Source organism: Arachis stenosperma, chromosome 3 (assembly GCF_014773155.1).
Source record: "Arachis stenosperma cultivar V10309 chromosome 3, arast.V10309.gnm1.PFL2, whole genome shotgun sequence".
NCBI classification, from domain to species: Eukaryota; Viridiplantae; Streptophyta; class Magnoliopsida; order Fabales; family Fabaceae; genus Arachis; species Arachis stenosperma.
The window spans coordinates 111,555,148-111,560,056 of record NC_080379.1 but is presented as its reverse complement, the minus strand read 5'-3'; the positions used below and the strand labels follow the sequence as shown (position 1 = coordinate 111,560,056).

General features: G+C 37.9%; 1 non-coding gene across 1 annotated transcript; it reads left to right on the top strand.

Annotated features, from left to right (window-relative positions):
* Positions 1-781: 781 nt before the first annotated feature.
* Positions 782-889, top strand: LOC130970946 (small nucleolar RNA R71). The gene has a single exon (XR_009082189.1). It is a non-coding gene; the product is annotated as a small nucleolar RNA R71 (small nucleolar RNA).
* The last annotated feature ends 4,020 nt before the right edge of the window (positions 890-4,909 follow it).

Genomic DNA, 4,909 nt, shown 5'->3' with positions numbered 1-4,909 from the left:
CATCCTCTTCAAGTTCGGCCATGTTGATGGCCTTGCACTCTCCTTTTGGATTTTCTTCTGTATTACTTGGAAGAGTACTAGGAGGGAGTTCAGTAATTTTCTTGCTCAGCTGTTCCACTTGTGCCTCCAAATTCCTAATGGAGGACCTTGTTTCAGTCATGAAACTTTGAGTGGTTTTGATTAGATCAGAAACCATGGTTGCTAAATCAGAGTGGCTCTGCTTAGAATTCTCTGTCTGTTGCTGAGAAGATGATGGAAAAGGCTTGCCATTGCTAAACCTGTTTCTTCCACCATTATTGTTATTGAAACCTTGTTGAGGTTTCTCTTGATCCTTCCATGAGAAATTTGGATGATTTCTCCATGAAGAATTATAGGTGTTTCCATAGGGTTCTCCCATGTAATTCACCTCTTCCATTGAAGGGTTCTCAGGAGTATAAGCTTCTTCTTCAGATGAAGTATCCTTAGTACTGCTTGGTGCATTTTGCATTCCAGACAGACTTTGAGAGATCAAATTGACTTGCTGAGTCAATATTTTGTTCTGAGCCAGTATGGCATTTAGAGTATCAATCTCAAGAACTCCTTTCTTTTGATTTGTCCCATTGTTCACAGGATTCCTTTCAGAAGTGTACATGAATTGGTTATTTGCAACCATTTCAATTAGTTCTTGAGCTTCTGTAGGCGTCTTCTTCAGATGAAGAGATCCTCCAGCTGAGCTATCCAGAGACATCTTGGATAGTTCAGAGAGACCATCATAGAAAATACCTATGATGCTCCATTCAGAAAGCATGTCAGAAGGACATTTTCTGATCAATTGTTTGTATCTTTCCCAAGCTTCATAGAGGGATTCTCCTTCCTTCTGTCTGAAGTTTTGGACTTCCACTCTAAGCTTACTCAATTTTTGAGGTGGAAAGAACTTTGCCAAGAAGGCATTGACTAGCTTTTCCCAAGAGTTCAGGCTTTCTTTAGGTTGTGAGTCCAACCATGTCCTAGCTCTGTCTCTTACAGCAAAAGGGAATAGCATAAGTCTGTAGATCTCAGGGTCAACCCCATTAGTCTTGACAGTGTCACAGATTTGCAAGAATTCAGCTAAGAACTGATGAGGATCTTCCAATGGAAGTCCATGGAACTTGCAATTCTGTTGCATTAGAGAAACTAATTGAGGCTTAAGCTCAAAGTTGTTTGCTCCAATGGCAGGGATAGAGATGCTTCTCCCATAGAAGTCGGGAGTAGGTGCAGTAAAGTCACCCAGCACCTTCCTTGCATTGTTGGCATTGTTGTTGTTTTCGGCTGCCATGGTTTCTTCTTCTTTGAAGATTTCTGTTAGGTCCTCTATAGAGAGTTGTGCCTTAGCTTCTCTTAGCTTTCGCTTCAAGGTCCTTTCAGGTTCAGGGTCAGCCTCAACAAGAATGCCTTTGTCTTTGTTTCTGCTCATATGAAAGAGAAGAGAACAAAAAAATGTGGAATCCTTTATGTCACAGTGTAGAGATTCCTTGAGGTGTCAGAGGAACAGAAAAATAGAAGAAAGAGGTAGAAGAATTTGAACTTAGTGAGATAGAGTTTGAATTGTGCATTGACGAGGAGTGGTACTCCATAAATAGAAGGATGTGAGAAGAGGGGAAGAGTTTTTTCGAAAATTAAATTAAAAAGATTTTAAAAACATTTTGAAAAACTTTAATTGATTTTCGAAAACTAAAAGTGGAAAAGAAATCAAGTGATTTTTGAAAAAGATTTTGAAATTAGAAATCAAAAAGATATGATTAAAAATTATTTTGAAAAAGATATGATTAAAGAGATATGATTTGAAAAACAATTTTAAAAAGATTTGATTTTTAAAAATTAATGACTTGCCTAACAAGAAAAGATATGATTCAAACATTAAACCTTTCTCAACAGAAAAGGCAACATACTTGAATTGTTCAATCAAATCATTAATTGTTAGCAAGTATCTTTGAAAAAGGAAAGAAATTGATTTTGAAAAAGATTTGATTGAAAAGATTTGATTTGAAAAAGATTTGATTTTGAAAAACTTTGAAAACTTGAAAAAAAAATCTGAATTAAAAATAGAATCTTCCCTCTTGTGCCATCCTGGCGTTAAACGCCCAGAATGGTGCACATTCTGGCGTTTAACGCCCAATGCTCTACCTTTTTGGGCGTTAAATGCCCAACCAGGCACCCTGGCTGGCGTTTAAACGCCAGTCTGTCCTTCTTCACTGGGCGTTTTGAACGCCCAGCTTTTTCTGTGTAATTCCTCTGCTGCATGTTCTGAATCTTCAGTTCCCTGTACTATTAACTTGAAAATAGAACCAAGATCATATAAACAATGCATGCAAGACACCAAACTTAAAATAAGACACTAGACTCAAACAAGAAACATAAAATATTTTTGGTTTTTTTATGATTTTGTAATTTTTTTTTGAAAATTAAGTGGAAGAAGAAAATAAAGGTATCAAAATTCTTAATGAGAATTCCAGGAATCATGCAATGTTAGTCTAAAGCTTCAGTCTAAAGGAATTAGACATGAATAGCCAAGCTTCAGCAGGACACTGCATTCAAGAGCTAAATTGATGAGAATCAATCAGCTTTGGTGATGAAAAGATCATCACCTTGAAACACTAGAATTCATTCTTAAGAACTCTGAAAATACCTAATCTAAGCAACAAGATGAACCGTCAGTTGTCCATACACGAAACAATCCCCGGCAACGGCGCCAAAAACTTGGTGCACGAAATTGTGATCATCAATGGCGCCATCAACATGGTACGCTCATTGCAATCTAAACTCTCTATCACAACTCCGCACAACTAACCAGCAAGTGCACTGGGTCGTCCAAGTAATAAACCTTACGCGAGTAAGGGTCGATCCCACGGAGATTGTTGGTATGAAGTAAGCTATGGTCACCTTGTAAATCTCAGTCAGGCAGACTCAAATGGTTATGGGTGATATATGAATAAAACATAAAGATAAAGATAGAGATACTTATGTATATCATTGGTGAGAGCTTCAGATAAGCGTATGAAGATGCTTTGTCCCTTCCATCTCTCTGCTTTCCTACTGTCTTCATCCAATCCTTCTTACTCCTTTCCATGGCAAGCTTATGCAAGGGTTTCACCGTTGTCAGTGGCTACCTCCCATCCTCTCAGTGAAAATGTTCAACGCACCCTGTCACGGCACGGCTATCCAGCTGTCGGTTCTCGATCATGTCAGAATAGAATCCAGTGATTCTTTTGCGTCTGTCACTAACGCCCCGCCTGCTAGGAGTTTGAAGCACGTCACAGTCATTCAATCATTGAATCCTACTCAGAATACCACAGACAAGGTTAGACCTTCCGGATTCTCTTGAATGCCGCCATCAGTTCTTACAATTGGGAGTTCTAAGATTGCCTTCAGCTTTCCCATGACATTACATGTTAGATATTTGGGCACTGTTACCATGCTGAGAACCTCCGGTTCTCACCCATGCGGATTTTGTGATTTTCAGATGTAGGACTTGAGGCTTCTCGCTGAGGCATGCTGGAGACTTCTATTTTGGCGAAGATCCTTAGCTCTCAGGATTTTATTTTGATCTTATATACTTTCTTAGATACTTATGTTCTCCACTATATATATATATATATATATATATATAACCTCTAAGAGAAGATAATACATATATATATATATATATATATATATATATATATATATATATATATATATATTGTATTATCTTCTCTTAGAGGTTATTTTGGAGAAACATGTTTTATATCTTGTGTTTTGGGCTTTATTTTGGGTAGTTCCTTTATGTATGTATGTATACTTATATGCTCGTACTGGTTATCTTCGCAAACCGAGTCCTGAGTCTTGATATCTGTATTTTGGGAATCTCTTGTTTATCTCTTTGCGTTAGCTTACTCTTTATATGTTTGTTTATGTTATCGATCAAAGTGTTGCTCTTTTCGATATAACGGTTTTGATTTGCCCCTCTTTTTCTTTAAAGGCTTGATGAGCGGATAATTTGTACCCTTTTTGGCATTGTTTTTAGTATGTTTTTAGTATCTTTTAGTTAGTTTTTATTATATTTTTATTAGTTTTTAGTTAAAATTCACTTTTCTGGACTTTACTATGAGTTTGTGTGTTTTTCTGTGATTTCAGGTATTTTCTGGCTGAAATTGAGGGATCTGAGCAAAAATCTGATCCAGAGACTCAAAAGGACTGCAGATGCTGTTGGATTCTGACCTCCCTGCACTCGAAGTGGATTTTCTGGAGCTACAGAAGCCCAATTGACGCGCTCTCAACGGCGTTGGAAAGTAGACATCCTGGGCTTTCCAGCAATATATGATAGTCCATACTTTGCCCAAGATTTGATGGCCCAAACCGGCGTTCAAAGTCACTTACAGAAATTCCAGCGTTAAACGCCGGAACTGGCACCTAAATGGGAGTTAAACGCCCAAACTGGCATAAAAGCTGGCGTTTAACTCCAAGAAGAGTCTCTACACGAAATTTCTTCATTGCTCAGCCCAAGCACACACCAAGTGGGCCCGGAAGTGGATTTTTATGTCATTTACTCATCTTTGTAAACCTTAGGCTACTAGTTTTCTATAAGTAGGACCTTTTGCTATTGTATTTTCATCTAGAAATCTTTGGATTATTTTAGATCCTTTGATCATCTTTGGACACCTAGTTCTTAGATCATTGGGAGGCTGGCCTCACGGCCATGCCTAGACCTTGTTCTTATGTATTTTCAACGGTGGAGTTTCTACATACCATAGATTAAGGTGTGGAGCTCTGCTGTACCTCGAGTATTAATGCAATTACTATTGTTCTTCTATTCAATTCCGCTTGTTCTTTGTCCAAGATATCACTTGTTCTTCAACTTGATGAATGTGATGATCCGTGACACTCATCATCATTCTCACCTATGAACAAGGTG